Raw genomic sequence first — 21,879 nt, forward strand, 5'->3', positions numbered from 1 at the left:
TGAACTCATTCCTTTCGTTGCAATATTTTGTTAGGCTATTCTACGGTGATTACTCGATGGCACCCTCCCGAGGCGGACCCGGATACCTCATACTACCATCCGGAGGTTGGCTACGTTGAAGACTTCGGTGACCATACCGAAGAAGATTACGGCGTACCGGGGTTAGCCCGGAGTTGTATGGGGCGGTCATGTTGGGTCTCCATGGTCCTCAACTTTGAAGAAGATATATTTATTATGGAGGAGACTTATGAGTAGTTACCCCTTCTTTTGTGACGGTATACTTAGAAGAATTGTAATAACTTTAACTTACCTTTATAACTTGAGACTTGTACTTAGCTAAATTTTGACCTCACTTCCGTTTAGTGAAGGAGTGGATTTCGCCCACTGCCTTCTTAATTTATCTGATTTGATATTTATTTTCGCACTCTGATTATGTCTGACACCTTATTCCTGAATTCCATGATCATTCATTGTTAGTTTATGATTATTATCTGTTCATGATTGTATTATCGTCGATGTGGATTATGTGGTCCCTGAACTATGGATCTTCGGGGCTGTGGATCACATCCCGGGTATGCCAGATAGGGTACGAGCTGGGTGGATGTGACACTATGACTCCTTGAATTAGGATTATGCTAGCTTTTGAAAATGACAGTTGTAGCTAATTTTGAATAGTAATGATAAATATTCTTAGAGGATTTTGATCCTATAGTGAATCATGTCTGGTGGAAGAACAATTTTGATAGGTATGTCATACTAAGAGAATTTCTTCTTAGATTCTTGTAACCAAGTAAGATCTACCAGTAAAAATTTGAGGTGAATATGCTTGGCTTCATGAAGTTTTAAGTTTACTTTTTATCATTTGATTTTTTTTTTTAAAGGTTGAGGGGGAGTAAGGTATTTATGTCACAAGAATAAGAGAAATTACAAACATAGTTAACAAAAAATTTGAGCTCATTGAAACATCAAACAATTAATGTGGGAGACTAAAGAACTCCAAATCAGGTCCTCCAAGATTAGATCGTTGGAAGGCAATCCTCCCTCATTAGTGTTGAGTCTTCCTCACTTGTGAGTGTTGTAGATCTCTCTTTTTTGTGTTTTCTTGTGTTTGTCAATGGCGGATAGCAGTTCGCATGGTGGTCGGTGTTGTGAGCAGTACGAGGTGGAGGATTTTCCTAAGGAAAATGAGAGGTTCTGTTTGAAAATGATGGAGCTGAGTATTCTTTCTCTTCACCAGATACTACTTTGGTTGCACGGAAAAACATCTAGGAGGCAAGCCAGCTTGGAGGCTTTTCTGAGAACTTGGAACTTGAATTTTAGATCGAACTAATGGAAGGTTCTTGTCTAGGTTTAACCATCCCAGGGATGTGCAAAATGTACTGGAGGAAGGTCCATGGTCGGAGTCGAGAACTATGATCATGTTAGAGTGGTGGCATTAGGATCAGCAGTGGAGCTTTACGAAGACTGGATTTTGGATCCAGGCCACTAGATCTACTTAGTCCTAAGAAGGTTTTTCAGATCACTAGGAAGGTATGTTGCCCCCATTAACTCAATGTTGATTGAGGGTGTAAAATCCCCTAGTATCCTAACCTAAAAACCATATTTGTAGGTCCAAGAGCCTGAGGTCCCAGTAGAAGGCAGTTGTGAGCCATCCAAATAGATACCCTTGGATTAGAAGAAGAATCCATGGATATGGATGGCGTAGGTGAAGGATCCGACATGAACTAGATGGACTAGAAAGGTGGATTAATATGTCACAAAAGACGGAGCAAGAAGGTTCCCTAGTCTAGGTAAGAGCCTTTAATGTGGTGTTTAAGGTTGTGTTAGTGTTGCATACAGACCAAACTAAGAGACCCCACTTCTGTAAAATTTTGAGGTGCAAGTCGATAGGAGGTAGGTGCCCTAGGCGACCCCTTGGGGCGACCACCCCTTGGTGCACGTGAACAGGTTAAGGCCAAAATTGGGTTTTTGGCTTCTAAGCACCCTATTTAAAGGCACTTTCACCCCAAAACTTATTATTTTATTGTTTAGCCATCAAAGAGCCCTTGCACGTGTTAGAGAGTTTGTGTCAGAGAATAAGGAAGTTGTGTTTCCATTACAACTCACGATTTCAATCCAGTTCTAAGAAATTGAAGGTAAGAATTCATTCACGACCTTTGACCTCTTCTTTTTTCTTACTTCGGATGAAGGAGATCAATGCCGAGTGATGAATTCAATCAAGGAAAACCTACTATTGATTGGATCAAGCGACGTGAGTGATTCTACAATCCATGGTCATTGACTGAACTCCCTATACCCCAGTCATGACGCTCAAGATCGGTGAGACTCCATGAGAGATCTATGTGAGACTACCCAGAGGAGGCTAGTGTGTATCTTAATGCATGACTACCCAGTTAGAGACCAGCATGGTTAGAGTCCTAGGAGCATTCTTACATCATATTGCACTTATTTTAATTTTTCATGAGTTAAGTATATGGACATATGTTGTTGATGATCTTGCTGAGTTCTATGGAACTCACCCCTTGTGGAAATATTGTTTTAGATTGTACTACAAGATACGATGAATCAACATTTATAGGAGTATGAGATGCCAACAGATACTCACTAGCTACTAGGTTATGGGGATATCAACGTACATGGTGACTTGTGTGCATGTGATCTGGAGTGTTCATACAACACTCAACCTTTCACTTAGGAAGACCATTACCTTTAGAGATATTAAAACATTTAATTTTGTTGTTTATCATTTAATTAAATACACTTGGAAGATGTAATCAGTTTCATTTTGACCTTGTGCTCAGTTTCATGATTCCTTAAGATCCTTTTTTTGTGATAGATTCATTTTTCGATATATAAGCTTATTGTTTTTCCTTTCTCAATGATTATGTTATTATGTGGAATGGTTATGATTATACGGTAAACCTAATCTTGTGACTGTGAACTATTCTCAAAGATGTTTGGGTGGATCCGATACCAGCTGGGTGGCATTTGATAGAGGGACACCAGTTTGGAAAACCAATTCATTTCATCCAATCCAGGGTGAGGATGAATGTTTTTAATCCTATAAAAATATTGATTCAAGTGAAAAGGAAGTCAAGAGTGAGATTGGAAGTCCTCCTGGGGCATGAGGAGTCAAGGTGCTCGCTTCTATATGGTTATGGTGGGGAGGGGCATAGTTCTCAGGATTTGCAAAGGTTTTTTGCAAATTTGAGAGGAGTTACTCTACATAGCAGGTTGTTGGAGAATGCAGTGTTGATCTCTTATGCTCGAAACTGGTAGAATGTTGTAGGAAGGTACACACTCTATAAATGGGGGTGGCGACACCAGTAATACTTTTACTATAGGAAGGGAAGGAGATGACCGGAGGAGACATGTCAATGGTTCCCCTGCCATATACACTAAATCATCTGTAGGTAGTTCAGAGTCTTGTTTTCGTTTCAGTTGGTACATTTTCTAACAACCCTGACATGCTTGTTACTTGTCCTATGGAAACTCCTACAGGTGGCTTTGTTTGCTTCTTTGGGAAATCCAAAACCACAATCATTCTTGTTACATTCTCAAAATCACATCACATCCATTCTTTCCAAATGTATGAATCATAATCAGGTAATGCCCAAACCATTGCATATGGTGACGCAAGTTGAGTTGTCTAGTCTTTTGTACTCTATTATCCTCACCTTTTCACTTTCTCTCTCACACAGAGCCAAGCACATTTGGTTCATACCCTTAGCCCCACTAGTCCTATAGAGCTACCTTCTCAGGCATATGTTACTGTCCCAAACCCTTATGTGTCTTAGCCACTTGAATCGAAGTCCCTGAACCTTGAACAAGCCATGTTTCTAGTAGTGAAGTAGATCATGTTATTGTACCATTTCATAGGGTTGCTGCTATTAAGGCTAAGTTGGAAAATAGGTGTGGGAAGTTAATGGAAGCCTCTCCAATGCATATATAGGGACAAGTTCTAATCGTCAAGTGGATGCCCCCTTTGAAGGCTAGTAAGCAACGCCTTGCTAGTAGTTTGAAGGATAAGGTCAAGGAAAAGAAACAACATAGTCTTCAGAAAGTTGGGTGCCATCATAGCTTCTTGTGGAGGGGGAACATTTGTTATCATTTTTACTTGTGGAGGATGCAAGCAATCACGTCCATGGGGGACAATAAAGATACTATCATGGAACTGCAAAGGGATCGAGGGCTCTCTGACAGTTGCAATCTAGTGAATCTCTCGAAGGAGTGTAAACTTGAGTTGTTTTTCAATGGGGACAAAGAATCAGGAGGAGAAGTTGGAGAAGTTGCGGAGGAAGTTTAAAAATGGATTGTATATTTTCAGTTCATTCAAAAGGAATAGTAGGTAGTTTGGCTTTGTTATGGAAATAGATGATTAATTTGGAGGTAATTAATTCATTTTTTGCATTTTACTGATATGTATACACATCCCCTTCAAACACCTTCCTTTTTCTTTACTGCGATATATGGAGAGCCTATTAGGAGTAAGAGGCAGCATGTTTAGAACGATTTGGTTTCTATAGGAAGTCACAGAACTCAAAATTGGTTGGTGGCTGGTGACTTTAAGTATTTTTTTTCTTTGTTGGAAGGAGAAGTCTGGGGGAGGGTGCAAAGGAAGTAGGAGCTTTCTCAATTTAAAGAGATGATTGATAAGTGTGGTTTGTTGGATTTACAGCCATAGGGGGCAACTTATATATGGAGTAACCTCAGAAAAGGAAAAGAAAATGTACGTATCAAGTTGATTGTGCCTTTTTGAATGTGGGATGGAGGCTAGCATATGTTGAGGCTTTGGTATTCCATAAGGATGTTGCGGGGTCAGATCACAACCCAATTCTTATTAACATGGATGGTCCTCCTAAGAAGGGTGTGAGGCCGTTTAGGTTCCAAGCAATGTGGATGAAGCATGTGGAGTTTAATCAATTTATGAAGGAGTCTTGGCAAAAGGGTGGAAAGTCACAAGAGGCACCTGGTTTGATGGGGAAGTTGAAGCATCGTAAGAGGGATTTGCAGAGGTGGAATAGGGAGGTGTTTGGTAATTTACAAAGAAATATTTTGCATACACAACAGTTGTTGGAGCAATTGCAAAATAATCCTGTATTGGAAGCTAAGCGTGAAGATTAGAAGGTATTAAAGAAACATTTGGAGGATCTCTTGGAGCAAGAGGAGCTCTTTTGGGCTCAGAAGTCCAGGGTTGATTGGCTTACCCTTGGGGATAAGAATACTTCTTATTTTCATGTGGTTACTACACAGAGAAGGCAACAGAACAAAGTCATGAGGTTGAGGTTAGATTCAAAGGAATGGACTAAGGACGAGTGTAAAATATATGGGGCTTTTGAGGCTTATTATAGAAATCTTATGGCCATAGAGGGTTCTAATTAGCAGAAAATGGAGAAGGTTCTAAATATGATGGAACCATGTGTTGAGTAGCATAACGAAAGGAGAATGAGTGTTGTGCTAGAAGAATAAGGGATTATCAAGCCTTATTTGAAATGAGTCCTTTAAAGGCTCTGGGGATTGATGGTTTCCCTTCCTTATTTATTTAAAGACATTGGGAATTGGTGAAAGTTGAATTGCTTTCTTTTTCTATTATAGATTCTCTCTTCTAGTGAGTTCCCCCCCCCCCCCCCCCATGCGAATGAAACTTCAATAAGTCTTATACCAAAGAACCAGAACCCAAAAGAAGTGGAGCATTTCCGCCCCATCATTTTGGTTAGTGTTAGCATAAATGTTAACTAAGATCCTCTCAAACAGGTTGAGAGAGATGTTGCCTCAAGCTATCTCAGAAGAATAGTTAGCCTTCATGAAGGGACGGTCAATTTCTGACATTGTGATGACAACACATGAAGTATTTCATTTTGTTAGAAGGAGAAAGAAGGGGAAGAGAAGCTTTGTGGTAATAAAGTTGGATATATGCAAGACTTATGAATGTATGGAGTGGCCTTTTGTTGAGGGGATGTTGAGGAAATGGCTATGAACTGTTAATCACTCCCTTCTAATTAATGGTGCAATGAGGAATCAACTTTCCCCATCAAGAGGACTAAAGCAAGGGGATCCCCTTTCTCCCTTGCTTTTTGTTGTATGTGCTCAGGGGTTTTCAGCTACTATGGAGAGTGCTAAGAGGGGGTAAAGGATGTTGGGGATTCGTATAAGAAATAGGGGACCTAGTCAAATGCATATATATATATATATATATATATATATATATATATATATATATATATATATATTATATATATATATATATATATATATATATATATATATATATATATATATATATATATATATATATATTGTTTGCAAATGACTGACTATCTTGTCTTCTTCAAGGTGAGGTTGAAATAAATCCATTGTGCTAAGAAGGATATGGATGTTTATTGTCAGGCTTCAAGACAGCAGGTAAACTTTAAAAAGTCCAGTCTCTGTTTTAGACCTAACACCCCTCCAAAGTTTAAAATTTTTTTTTTTATTTTTTTTTGGGGGGGGGATGAATTGAAAAAAAAAATTTAAGTTGTTTCTTGCATATTTTGAAAATTTCTTATGAGGGCGGCATTGCCAAATACTTGGGATAGCCTATGAAAATTGGTGCACCAAAGGTGGCCCTTTTCATAAGATTAATGACAAGGTTCTAAGCTGTTTCTATCACCGGCAGGTAGGGAGAAATTGCCAATTATGCCTCAATGCATCTTAAGCTTCTAGGGAAGTTACATAAAATCAACTCAAGGGCTGCTACTAAGTTCTTTTGGGGGGACTTCAAGAGGTGGGCAGAAGGTGCAGTAGTTGTCTTGGGAAAAGATGTGCCATTCGAAGGATAGGGGTGGGCTTGGTTTTAAGAATCCTACATTGCATAATAAAGCTTTGATTGCAAATTGGCCTAGAAGCTGTTAAAGGAACCAAATTCAAACTTTGCCTTATTGATGAAAGCATATATTATTCGAACTACTCTTTTTGGGGGGCAATGTTAGGTAGATCACCTTCTTGGGGCTGGTGTAGTATATTGTGGGGTAGGGAGGCCTTGTTGTGTTGGGCTTGGTGGAAGGTTTAGAATGGTTGTAGCATGAATCTATGGAAGGATTTAAGGTGTCCACAGTGGAAAGGTTGTAGATTGGAGAGAGATTGATTTGAAGGGGCACCATAGTTAGTTTGTGAATTGATGGAGGAGGAAGGAAAATGGAATGAGCAGCTTATTATGGATATATTTCCTAGGGAGGTTGTGCTTCAGATTTTAAGAGCTAGTAAAATTGACATTGTTTCCAAGAAGGGATGAAATGATTTGGGGGAGGAACGGCATGGCTCTTTCTCAGTGAATACAGCCTACTATCCACTAATGAATCAGAAGGATGCTTCTAAGGCATCTTCAGCAAAAGAAAGCAATTGGCAAAGGATGGATTCTAAGGGTTGGAGGAGAATCCGGAGTTGTCATACTCTCCCGAAGGTACATTCTTTCCTTTCGAAGATTTGTAGTGGTGCTTTAGCCATGAGGGATAATTGTGATGCAAGGCAAATGAAGGTGGATGGGACCTGTTGAAGGTTTGAGGGTGCTAAAGAAACGACAGATCATGCTTAGTTGTAAGGGTGTCAAAACCTAACCCGAACTGGCTTGAAACAAAGTTAAATGGGCTGTGTTTGGGCTGAAAAACCTCAGCCCGCACTGGTTCGGGCTGGTCCGGACCCGAAACCCGTTATAAATAAATTAAATAAATAAAATAAATTTAATTTAAACGCTAGCCCGAACCATTTGGCCCGAAACCAACTCGAACCAGCCCGTTAAACCTGTTATAAATAAATAAAATAAATTAAATTTAAATGTAAAAGACAGGAAAACCCCAAGTATCCATTTGTTTTCCTTAATTGTTTTGCTTTGGAATATGCAAACAACAAGCCTGTCAAAACCTTCGCCACTTAGAAGATGGGCTTAGTAAATATTTGGCAAGTGTATTACCATTTGAAAATCTTTTAATACTTTATTTTGATTCATTATTACACGTGTCAGGAGGGGAAGGAGAATAAGCAGAGACAACCCACTAAAATTCATCAAGATGACAACTTTCTTTTGTATATTAGTTCTATAATTTTTACTTTGTAGGAAAAAAAAGATTTTGGTTTTAAACACCCAACACAAGAGACTTGGAGAGAACTTAATGCTTATATGTGTTCACATGCTCTTAATAAATTCCACATATCAACAAGGTATTCAAAATATACTGCTAGTAAACTCAATTCTAAACCATTAGCCCAAACCGTTATTAGTTACTCAAATCGCACCTGCTCGAAACCATTATTTTCTTAATGGGCCATGTTTGGGCTGAGTGTTTTTCAGCCTGAAACCGGCCCAATCCGAACCGTTGACATCCCTACTCAACTGACATGCTCTTTTGCTAAGGCGGTTCGGCTAGGTTCGCCTTTGGTATTAGGTTCAAAGAGGGTGAAGGAGCTAATTTGATAGATTGGATTAAGGGATTTAGAGAAGATGGGCAAGGAGAGATTGAAGGAGTTGGAGCAAACGAGCTTTTAAAATATAATAATAAAAAATTAAATTTTAAACATCAAACAAAATTCATTGCTAGCAACATGTTAAAAGCATTCAGTTTCACTTTCTTCTTTTTATGAAATGTCGTCATTTTACATTTATCCATTACATCACTATCGAATTTATTAAAGCTGTATAAAGTTGAATATGAAATCCCTTGGCCACCTTCTTTTACGACTTTCTGATTTTCTCTGTCTATGTGCTAGATTAATGAATACAGACTTATTTTTCGAAACCGTGGGAGGAACAGAATGATAATGCTGATAATAGTATGTGATGCCACGATTCAACAACGCATTTTTCTTTTTCTTTTCTCTCTCTCTCATGCCCACCACCACATATAGACAAGAGACATTGGATTCTCCATCTTCCTCTCGAAACCCACAAATTGAAGGGCAACACTGTTAAGAGAATGATTACCCAAAAAAAAACCTGTAAAGAGTATAGCATGCAATGCCTTCAAATGGGAACATGCTTATCAATAATGGAGTACGTGTGATTTAAATTCTTGTGCTTAATTTGAAAGATGGACTTATATCAGTATACTTTCATCGTAATTTGGATGAGCTGATTTGTAGAACCTGTAATAGAAGTATATCTAAGGAGTTAACACTTATTTTTAATTAAACTTCTACAAATATGTATCATTTGTTCTCTTATGTGATCATTGTAAGATTTGGAATTTTCGTTTTAAGGTTTTAGGTCAGAGTTCTATAACACGGTTCTGTTAATTGGGTGAGAGATCTCCATTGTGATCTTCTTTCTACAAAGTGAAAAAAAAAATATTCCCCTCGTGAACCCAACATACCACTTTGCAATTGGTATGTAAGCCATATTAATTCTTTGTATTTCTTCGATTTGTTTCTATTTTAGTTTGTAATTTTTTTGAAGAAAAATACTTTATATTAACTAAGTTGAGCTTTGATGGTCAGTTCGTGATGTTATCTTGTCATTAATTACTACTTTATGTTTAATTCATTGGCTATTCTGATCCTTTAAGACGAATAATTCCAAATTGATGTAAACATTAAATAGGCACCTTAATGTTGAAATTTTAAGGGCATCACAATTCCTTTATCTTCTTCCATTAAATTTTTATTCTCATCATGGGATTATTTCCCAAACTTATGTTCGAAAGGAATTTTTATCTTTATCATGCAGAAGAGGAATTAAATTTTCAGAATCTAGTTCAATCAGATATTCACTTAGATTGATACACATCTTATGCATTCATGTTATTGTGTTTTTTCTTTTGAATTTCAATCAAGAATAATCTAAAAAAGAAGGAGAGGGATAGACAAACAATGGCCGTTATGAAGTAAAGTGAGTGTCATATGGAGGTGAGACTTGGGAGCAAAGCGATACGGGAAGAATGCGTTCGATTAAGTTAGAACCCGACCGGGTATTAAGTCACCTACACAGTCCGGGAAATAGCCCAACCATGCGACATCTATGGAAGGTTCCACTCACGTTGGATCTATATGGCAACACTACCACATACGGAAGGTCAACCTTATGGATGATTAGGCGGAACAACTGTCGGGGGATCCTATCGATATCCAAAAAAGGTAATCTGCATACCATTTAACAAAGACTCACCTCTCCGGTAAGACACAAACATTTTTTAAGCAAATTCCTATGTTGCACTTACACGGGATCTTAATCTGATCACCAACTGACTTAACCATTGGAGGCGGCTGTCCGGCATCCTAGCCAGCCCGCGTCTAACCTTTCTTGCAAGACTCATCATCTTTGGATACGAGAAGTCACTCGGGTATAAGCCGACTAAGTTGGAATCTGGATCGGACCCGAGATACATCACAAACAAAACACCCTTTCTCTTAATAAATAATAAATTAGGAGAAAGAGAAACTGAAACTGAAACTTTTATATTTTGCCTCTTCAAATCTCCAAAAGTCATCAAATAAAGGGTTATATGTCATCAATTTTTTTTTGACAGATTTAGATTCTCTTAAATGAATATGAATACAATTCTAGTACGTATTTTCATTATCCATTTACATCTCTAAAACAACCATTCACATAAAAGAATGGAATCGTCTGGACTTCATGAGCATGCATGTAACCATCAACGATATATTATGATAGTTCAACCTTATTAAACCACGTGACTAATTGACATAAGCAATCTATCTAAATCTCTAAATGTGGTTCAGCACATCACAAGCCCAAAACCCTTTTGAACACAAAAGATAAAGAAAGACTTGTTTTTTCATGAGATGTTCTTCAAACTCCGAATACTCACCTCTCACTTCTTTTTCTTTTCTTTTATTTTCTGGACTTCAATTCCCTTTTCTTCAAATTTGATTCGAATCCAAATCTTATTACCAATAGGATAAAACCCAACAACTTGCTGTCGTCCACCTCAGTAGATGCCTCCAAGATAGGAATAAACAATTAAAGGGATCTTGCAAAAGGTCATTTACATCAAATGTAAGGTATGCTTTTAAGCCATTTGCATGGTTTCACAAAATAAAATGTGAAGGGTGCATGCTTTTGTCATTTACATAAAATGTAAGGTAGACCATATGTATAAGCCACATTTCATAAATGCTACAGATGTCATTTGATGCATTTTGCAACTTGTGATTCTTCCTTCCTTTGATGAGACAAAGTCATACGGGAGTCAATTTTTTGTGTGGTAAGAATAGGGGAGTCAATATCAAAGTAAGGATATGATCAAAAAAGCTTTAATATGAGAGAATCTACCGAAATATTTTGCTTTCTTGGAGATGAAGAGTGAAGCTGAAAAAGGAGAAATCAACAAAGAGATATGTCAATGTTTCTTCTGTTAGTTTCTAGAAGTGATCAAAGGTTTCCCATTTATAAATAATGAAGTATACCTTGCTTACCATCTATATATAAATAGGCATCATTTGAGCAAAGGTTCCTCACAGCAAAAACCAAACCAAGTTTCCAAGCTTCTTGAATACCTCTCTTTCTTTTGCAATCTTGCTTCTTAGTTCAGTCTTAAATTGCTAGTTTCAGTGCTTCTAGCTCGCTCTTTCTTTCTTGATTTATTTGTTTGTTTGTAGAAATGGAGAGACTCTCGGCATTGTCTAAACAAAAACCAGTAGTGATCTTCAGCAAGACCTCTTGCTGCATGAGCCACTCAGTGAAGACTCTCATCCGCAACTATGGAGCTAACCCTTTGGTCTGCGAGCTCGATGAGGACCCTCAAGGACAAGAACTGGAAAGAGAACTCACGAGGCTAGGTTGTAACCCAGTCGTTCCTGTTGTCTTTATAGGTGGAGAACTGATTGGTGGAGCAAATGAAGTCATGGAGCGTCAGATGAATGGTACTCTTAAAGATACACTCATTCGAGCAAATGCAATATGGGTGTAGAACCCCTAACACTACATCACTCTAACATATCTGATTAGGAATCAGTTCTATAAGCAGTTTTTTCGTCTGTGATATAGTATTACAAAGGAATGAGAGACATAGGAATATGTAAAATTATCATCTTATCCTAATAAAAAAAAATACCCATGTCGTTGATTTCTCTATATGACTTGTTAATTGTCATCACCTTGACCACTAAGTAATAATTCAGGTTCAAAATATTATAATCTTAACCTGCTCTTATGGTCGGCCTAGACCTTGTTTGGATTTGGGATAGGGTTGGGCAGGTTCAGGTAATCAAAGACAACACCTACTACAATTCTTTCTTTTTTGAGGTTAGTCTCAAAATAGAAGATGCAACCATTTATTCATTCCCCTTGGCTAACCTAATAGAGTCCATCATGGACTCTCCCATAGCAGCTCGCATGATATCAATGAGGGTGTTGAAAACTCTAATCGAGTCTCATGGACTCTCCCACAGTAGTTTGCATGAGATCAATAAGGGAGTTGGAAACCAAAATGAGTCCCACATGAAATCTCACACAGCAGCTCGCATGAGAAAAATGAGGAGTCTTTCTCCTCAAGCAACCCATCTCAAGATGGTTCAATCGAACAAGGCAACCCTAATCCAAAGAGTTCTATCTCAAATACAAAAAGCCTCTCCCACTCTAGGCGGGTAGATTTCTAAAGAGTTGTTCCCTAGTTGAATACTCTAAGAGCTTCTCTATTTATATCTTAGACATTCAGTTGAACAAAAGAATAAGAAAAACACAGCAGCCCTTCGTCCATGGACGTAGGCTGAACGTAACAGCTAATTGATCCGCATCAGATTAAATTTTAAGTAGATGATAATCATGAATAGTGTTACCTCCCTTTTTAATATTTTGAAGATGGAGTCGAAGTATGTTGCATGACTCGTGCTGTGAAAGAGGTTGAATAGAGCTTCGGTAATTGATCTCTTATGGCTTTAGCATTGGTGGATCCAATTACCTGAGCGTGAACATTCTCAGTCAGTGAAGTAAGGAGCCAGCACATCAATAGTAGATCTTGTTGAAACCAGTGATCATACTTCAGGTTGGGAAGATGCACAACAGGATTGGTTACAGAAAATGAAGTGTCCACAATAGTTAGTGGTGGGCAAGGATTGGTCCCATCTATGATGCCATATAAGCCATAGGTTCATAGCAATGGAACAAGTTGATTTTTCCACATCAAGTAGTTACCTCATTCAACTTGATAGAGAGGAAGTTGTTGAGGAAGGGAAACGATGAAGGAGATGGGAGACCAACCTGGGCGTCTGATGCCACAAATTTCACCATTACCAATAAGTCCCCATACCAGCGAAAAGCTATGGATGAGGAATTCATTGCAGAATCAAAAATGGAACTGGATCTCTTGTTCCCCCTCCTTATTCAGATAACATCATTGGTTGTAAATGGGTTTTTCAGATCAAAAGAAAGTCCGATAGGTCAATTGAAAGGTATAAGGCTTGCTTGGTTGCGAAGGGGTTCAACCAGCAAGAAACGCTTGAGTACTATAATGAAACATTTAGTCCAATAGTTAAACCGACCACCATCCGGTTCGCTCTCTCTATTACTATATCTAAATCTTGGTTGGTTCGCCAATTAGACATCTAGAATGCATTCTTGCATGGCCTCTTTTAAGAGACTGTAAATTTATTAACTCTCACCATCTAGATTATGTTTATAGGTTGTATCGCTCTCTCTATGGGCTCAACCAAGCTACCCGTGTATGGTTTGACAAGCTAAGTACCCTTCTTTGAGAGTATGGTTTCTAGTCCAAAACTAATACTTCTTTGTTAGTTTACACAAGGGTACTTGAGACTGTTTACATACTAATCTATGTGGATACATGATATCATCCTCACTGGTAGCAATGAAGATTTGTTGACCAAGTTTTTACAACATATCAGGCCTAATGTTGTAATCAAGGATATGGTGTCACTTCATTTCTTTTTACGGATGTTTGTCACTTGGAATCTTGATGGTTTACATCTCAGTTAGTCTCAATACATATTAGATTTACTGGCCAAGGTGAACATGACAGATTATAAACCTGTTTAGACACCTATCTCTACCTCGTGTTAACTCAGTCACTTCACGGGTGAACCTCTCTCTAATCCTTACGAGGCCTGTTATTCAGTTTACAGACAATAAGGTTGCCAGTTCATGTATAACCCAATCACTGATCATTAGTCCACTTTCAAACAGATTCTTCGGTATCTAAAAGACACGATTACAAAATTGTTACTCATTCATCAATTTTCAGACTTGAAGTTGTAAACCTCTTCAGATACTGACTGCGCAAGGTGCCCTGATGATCATAAGTCTACAGGGGTTATGCTATTTTATTAGGCCGTAATCTAGTTTGATGATCATAAGTCCACAGGGGGTTAAATCTCTTCTGATCATTTCTCTCTCACTTTCTAGGGATAATTAAAGATAAATTCATCTAATATTATCGATCACAGTTGAGATGGTTTCGTTGGAAGTGCTTTCGACTGCTATTAGTAATTTTTCGGATCTAAAATTTTCTATCCATTTGCTATAAAAATATATCTTGTCTACCTGAGAAAGCATTCAGGATCTCATGGTTAAACCATTTGAAACTTAATCCTATAGTAACCTACATGGAAAGATGATGGGATATATGATCCTGACCCTAGTTTATAGCTTAATCTTTGGAAGTAATTTGATAATTAATTTATTGGGCTAACTTAATCCCATAGGAGGAATTGATTCTCATGAATGATATAAACGAATAGGCACCTTCCCTTTAACTTCCACTAATTAAACCACCTGTTCTAATTTCTGAGCTATGCAGAAAAGGTATCCATTAATTTGTTTTCCTTATCACTTGATCTTGTGTTTACATTCTCTCTTTCTTTCTGACATATCTGAACTTCTTAAGGCAAATCATACAGTGCTCATTAATTCCAACCCTGCTCTTTTTCATCTGATACAATAACGATGTGTACATAAATTCTCTACCCTAATCTTCGAGATGGTTCCCTTATCACCAATGCATGCACATGTTTTCCATAAGCTATATATCTTTTCTCATTCCAAGCTTCCACTTCTCATTTCTTTCTGATTTCACTTTCATCAATATTGGATGCAAATCTTTTTGTTAGTAACAATTGGATAAACCCCAATGTCTTCCACATCAGCAGATGCTATCAAGATATGTCTAAAGGTCAGAAGAGGTCTTCCATTTATGGGTGTGAAAGGTCAGAAATACCCTTTAAAATTATCATTCCTCATTCCTCCCATAGCTTATGGAGACACAATTAAGGATGAATTTGTCATTTTGAAGATTTTGTTATCAGTACAAAATCCAAAGATTTTTGCAACTTGTAGTTCCTTCTTCCACAAGTGCTGATTTGATGAATCCACCGAAATGTGCTTTAATTAACACTCTTTATAAAGATGAAGGCTGGGGAAGAAGAAAGAAAAAGATATTTAAAAACTTCAAAAAAAGCAAAATGAAATATTTCCCTTTTTGGCAGTAAAGAAAAAGCAATATGCCCTCATATAACCTTCTATAAATAGGTGCAAATTGGAGCTAAGGCTCCTCACATCAAAATCCAAGGCTAGTTTCTGAGCTTCTTAATCACTTATCATCCATCTACATTGTTGTTTCTTAGTTCAATCTTTCTTTCAGAGTTGTGATAATGGAGCGATTGTCAATGTTGTCCAGGGAAAAGCCAGTGGTGATCTTCAGCAAGAGCTCCTGTTGCATGAGTCATAGTGTCAAGACTCTCATCTGCAACTATGGAGCCAACCCTTTGGTGCATGAGCTTGATGAAGACCCTAAAGGAAGGGAATTGGAAGGTGCTTTGAGGAGTTTAGGGTGTAACCCAGTTGTTCCAGTTGTTTTTATAGGTGGACAGTTGGTTGGCGGAGCGAATGAGGTCATGGAGCGTCAGATGAATGGTACCCTTAAAAATACGCTCATTAGAGCAAATGCAATATGGATTTAAATATATATATATAGCTCTAATACCATGTTGGAAAATAAAGTTTATATACCAGTTTATTATTTCTGTATTTAGCAAGGATCAGGTACAATACCTTTCATATATAATGTATTGTAGCCTTGAATTTTGCATGTAAACTCCCTTTGATATCATTACTAATAAAGTTGAGTATTTTCTATGACATAACATTACAATGTTATTTCTACCCAAAAAAAAACATTACAATGTTATGGATTTATTTATTCATGAAAAAAAGAATGGAGAAAAAATAGAGTTTTTTTTATTCATCCCCTCGAAAGTCATATTGAAGAAATTCCCTTAAAAAACACAAAGACCTTTGTTGGCGTCTATTGCTTCGAGAAATAAAAAAGAATGTGGCCAAAAACTGTTTTGTTTTTGCTGGTTTTTTAAACACGAATTATTGTAAAAAATTACTTCGAAGAACATTTTTGATGCAACAACAAATAACGTGCTATCTACTTTTCGAAGCAAAGGTCGGGCACTAACTGGATTTAAGTGTAATAGTTTTAGAGAGTAGTATTCATGGAGTTTGGTATCTAAAACCTTCTCATATTACGATAGATGTCCTCCATTCATTGTTTTTTCAACCTTAAAAACAGGGACTGTCTAGTTCTTCATTTTCTTTTCTCCGGTGAAACCCTAACCCTTGTCTTTGTGAAAGTAGTCATTGTTTTTCATCTTCTCTACCTTCAATTACTTCAATAGAACGTATGCTGATATTGTCTCTACTTTTAGAAGTAAGTTTTATCAAACGCTATAAAAGTGTATCTTTCTACTTTGAAAAACACCAAAGTAGTTTTGGTGTTTTCCAAAGTGGAAACACTTGATGGATTATCGAACATATTCCAAACCTTATACACAGGCCATTTAAAACTACCCGCTTCACATAATGTTTCTTTGAGGTATACAATCATACCAAGAAAGATAATAGTTATCGATTCATTAAATTTGGACCTAATACAATCCAAGTCCGGATCAACTCCCCGTTGGAGGAGAACAATGTGTTCCCTAGACAATTTTGAACCACACATTATTGGACCCTCTTGATGTCTTCTTTCTTCGCTTGTTTTTCTTTCTGAATCTTTGCTAGTTGGTGAGGTGAAGCATATTAGCCACAACCATCACCAACATGGTGTAAAATGGGTGTACAAAGTTTCCCTTTCTTCTTCTCTATTTCTTCGTTGGTCCTTGAAGTTTTCAGATCTGAGTTTTTGCGTACGTTTTTGTTGTTTAGATCTTGGATCTAAGAGTTATGTTCTTTACTTTCCAGATCTGCAAATTGGATCTAGAATTTTGCAATTCATTCTTGCTAAATCTGAGGTTTCTTATTACGTTAGGTGTACAATTTGCCTTCTCTTCAAGTTACAATTTCTTGCTCTTGATCCATGGCAACCTCTGCATCTATGCCTCTGAATTCGACCTATGTGTCGCCTCCCTTGTTACTTTCAGCAGTGTCCATATATTTACCCCTTTCCCCCAAGAGAAAATTAAAATTAAATGAATGCTCGAAAGAACAAAAGTAGATGCAAACAATTAGGTTTCAGATTTGGTTTTCTTTTTTGTTCTATTTTTCACTGGAAAACCAAGTCTTTTATGTATGAATGACTTTGGTATGATCAGACAGACGAACTTTCTTCTCTCATCAATTCCTCCCCCTCTGCACCAAAATCAGTGATCAGACAAACGGGAGAAATGGAGGAAAAACAGTGTTACTGTGTTGCAATCCTCGCATCAATTTGACATTGAACTCAAACACATCGCGTTCGGCATTGCAGCATCGTCTAATTTGTGGGAGCAGAGGAAGCAATACATCAAAAAATGGTGGAGGCCTAGAGTAATGAGAGGTGTGGTGTAGATGGACAAGCCTGTCAAGACTTGCTAGAATGAAGGGCTGCCGGAGATCCAAATCTCAGGCAACACTTCCAGCTTTTCCTACACAAATTGGCAAGGGAGCCACTCTACATTAAGGATTTCAAGGGTGGTTTTAGAGATGACAAGTTTGGGATGAAGGATGTGAGGTGGTTGGTGATGGGTGATGATGATACGATGTTAGTAGTGGAAAATGTGGTCACTGCCAGCAAGGTCACCGGAGTTGATGACAGTCGGCTACTATGTTCTAATTCACAAAAACTTGGTCAAGTTTTTGGGTTTCATTTTGTAAATTTGGTTGCTACTGGGGTTCCTTTTTGTACATTCCAAAACTCTTTTACTGCCAAAGTGCATTTAGGTAATTTACATTTTAAATTTTAAATCAGTTAAATGGGATAAGGGCATGTAGGTCATTTTACTCATTACTTAATAGAAAATATTAAATATGGGTAACTTATAATTTACATGTGGGTGCCATGTAATTTATGAGGCAATAATGGGTGGTCAAGAGTTTGGCCCCAAATATAGCGGGTGCCGTGTAATTTGCTCTCAAATCTTCTATGCATATTCTTCTCCCTAACCACATTTGGCACATGGTCATTTGATGCCTAAATCATTGAGATATAATTGATAAGACTGTCCATTAATCTTGAAGACTTTACTACAACTCCTAATTTCAATTATTTCCAGAAATTATTACATGTAGATTCTCCCCTTTAGCCACATTTGGTTCGTTGTCTTTTGAGGCTTGAATCATTGGGACAGAATTGGTAAGATTGTTCACTAACCTTGAAGATTCCCCTATAGAATCGTGAGAGAAATTGCCAAAATATTGCAAGAAATTGAGATATCGACAATATATTGGTCAATTCAGCAATTTTTTGCAAGATTGGTCGGTTTTGTGTTTCGGTTAAAAAAATAATTGTCAACTGTCGAAATGTGGCGAATTTCTGCGAATTGTTTTTCCATGACCAAAATGGCAAAGAGGCAAATTCCCTAAAGGGCAATTTCTTTTTTTGTTAAAATTCTATAAATATGTATCATTATTTTATGAGTTCATTGTAAAATTTAAAATTTTTATCTTAGGGTTTTGGGTGAGGTCAGAGATCTCCATTGTGATCTTCTTCTTATATAATGAAAGTTCTTATTCTTTGCTTGCAAACCTAACATACTGCGTTGGTTTGTGAACCATATTAAATCTTTTTATTTCTTCAATTTATTTCTATTTAAGTCCTTATTTTTTAAATACTTTATATTAAACTAAGTTGACCTTTGATGGTCTGATCACGATGTTATCTTTTCTTTTAATTATTATTGTAGGTTTTAATTCATTGGTTAATCTCATCCTATGAGAGGAAATTGTTAGATTTTTCATGATGAACAACCCTCGGCGGGCACTGTTTTACACTATGTTATCAGTGATATCCATGATTGCTTCTCCCCATCATGTCGTTGCATGGAGGACACGTCATTATGTCATCCTTTTTTTATTTATTTATGGAATATTGAGGTCATCTTCAACCATCTTGTGGAGCAGCCTTAAATTTGGACTAGACCACCGAAAGGGGTTGGGTAGGTAGGGCAACATGGAGGATACAGAACCTTAGGACAAAGTTCTCTTTGCCATAGCTGGTGGGCTTATCACCAGCGGTGTGCTTCAGATGGAATTGAAGACGATGGTTGTGGGCCTGAGAATTGCGCGGCAACGACAATATGAAGATGCAGAGGTACGCAGTGACTCCTTGCAAGCAATTAACCACATTAATGTTCCCGTTCATACACCTTGGTTGGTTCGTGATCTATTGGAAGAGATTTGGGGACTTTGCGATGGATTCCGCCATTGTGTTTTTTTTCATCACTTGCCTTAAGTTAATGTTGTTGCTGACTATCTTGCAAGTCATGTTACGACTGAAACAGAGATTTTGTATTTGATTCCTTACTTGCCGGACGAGCTCAAAACGATCATCGACGCGGACTAGAATGGTCGATATATATATATATATATATATATATATATATATATATATATATATATATATATATATATATATATATATATATATATATATATATATATATATATATATATATATATATATATATATGTATATATATATATATATATATATATATATATATATATATATATATATATATATTACCATTATAATATAAAGCGCATTTTTTCCCCCAAAAAGAAAGTAACTCCAGAATGAATATAAACGAATGGGAACCTTAAGAATTCTTGTTTGCTTTTATTAAGCCACGTGTTGGCTAATGTTGAAGTATTAAAGGCATCACAACTCCTTTATCTTCTTTCATTGAATTGTTATTCTCATCATGGGATTATTTTCCCAAACTTACTTTTGAAAGGAATTGTTATCTTTATCATGTAGACTAGAAAACTTAAATTTTTAGAATCTAATTCAATCAAATATTCACTTAGATTGATATACATCTTATGCATTCTTGACATTCTTGTATATATTTTTTAAATTCCAATCAAGAATAATCTAAAACAGGAAGGAGATAGAGGGATAGATGAACATTGGCCATCATGAAGAGAAAATGAGACTTCTTTATCTCTTGTCTCTCCAAATCTCCGAAAGTCACTATTATAGATCAAATAGAGGATCACTATACTAGTATCTGATCAATTTTTTTTGACATGCTTAGATTCTCTTAAACAAATATAAACATAAATTTTGATTCAGATTTTGGTTATCCATTTACGTCTTTAAAACAAACATTCATGTAAAAGATTAGAATCGTACGGAGTCCATAAGCTTACATGTTACCATCAAATGATATTTCGATAGTTCACCATCATTAAACCACGTCACTAATTAACATAAGCAGTCTCTCTCTAAATCTCTAAATGTAGTCCAGCACATCACAAGCCCTTTTAAACACAAAAGAAAAAGAAAGACTTGTTTTTCATGAGATGTTCCTTCAGCCTCCAAACTCTCATTTCACACTTCTTTTTCTTCTCTTTAGATCTCTTCTTTTCTGGACTTCAATTCCCTTTCTTCAAATTTGATTCGTCTTATTACCAATTGGATAAACCCAACAACTTTCAGTCTTCCACCTCAGTAGATGCCTCCAAGATAGGAATAACTAGTTAAAGGGGTCATGCAAAAGGTCCAAATTGCCCTTTACAATTCCTAATCAACAGTCATCAAAGTCATTAATTTTAAGCCATTTGCATGGTTTCACAAAATAAAATGTGAAGGGTGATTTTGTCATTTACAACAAATTAAGGTAGACCATTATGTATAAGCCATATTTCATTAATCCTACTTATATGTCATTTGATACATTTTGCAACTTGTGATTTGATGAGACAAGGTCATAGGGGAGTCAATATCTCTTTTAGGTAAGAATATGGGAGTCAATACTAAAGTAATGATATGATCAAGAAAGCTTTAATATGAGAGAATCCACCGAAATATTTTGCTTTCTGGGAGATGAAGAGTGAAGCTGAAAAAGGAGAAATCAACAAAGAGATATGTATATGTTTCTTCTGTTAATTTCTAGAAGTGATCAAAGGTTTCCCATTTATAAATAATGAAGTATACCCTGCTTGCCATGTATATATAAATAGCCCTCATTTGAGCAAAGGTCCTCACAGCAAAAACCTAAAACAAGTCTCCAAGCTTCTTGAATTACCTCTCTTTCTTTTGCGATCCTGCTTCTTAATTCAGTCTTAAATTTCCAGTTTCAGTGCTTCTTGCTCACTCTTTCTTTTTTTAGAAATGGAGAGATTACTGGCATTGTCTAGATTAAAACCAGTAGTGATCTTCAGCAAGAGCTCTTGTTGCATGAGCCACTCGGTGAAGACTCTCATCTGCAACTATGGCGCTAACCCTATGGTCTGTGAGCTTGATGAGGACCCTCAAGGACAAGAACTGGAAAGAGCACTCACAAGGCTGGGTTGTAACCCAGTTGTTCCGGTTGTCTTTATTGGAGGAGAACTGATTGGTGGAGCAAATGAAGTCATGGAGCGTCAGATGAATGGTACTCTTAAAGATACACTCATTCGAGCAAACGCTATATGGGTCTAGAACCCCTAACATATCACTTTGATAT

At 37.0% G+C, this 21,879-nt stretch overlaps 3 pseudogenes; all 3 read left to right on the forward strand.

The window, feature by feature from the left end:
* The first annotated feature begins 11,562 nt into the window (after nt 1–11,562).
* On the forward strand, nt 11,563–12,034 carry LOC149019295 (monothiol glutaredoxin-S1 pseudogene; annotated as a pseudogene).
* A 3,560-nt stretch (nt 12,035–15,594) lies between these two features.
* On the forward strand, nt 15,595–15,903 carry LOC149019296 (monothiol glutaredoxin-S2 pseudogene; annotated as a pseudogene).
* Nucleotides 15,904–21,484: 5,581 nt separating this feature from the next.
* Nucleotides 21,485–21,854, forward strand: LOC149019297 (monothiol glutaredoxin-S2 pseudogene; annotated as a pseudogene).
* Nucleotides 21,855–21,879: the final 25 nt, after the last annotated feature.

The sequence above is a fragment of the Hakea prostrata genome, chromosome 4, assembly GCF_041222555.1.
Source record: "Hakea prostrata isolate BN-2017 chromosome 4, UWA_Hpros_2, whole genome shotgun sequence".
Lineage (NCBI taxonomy): Eukaryota > Viridiplantae > Streptophyta > Magnoliopsida > Proteales > Proteaceae > Hakea > Hakea prostrata.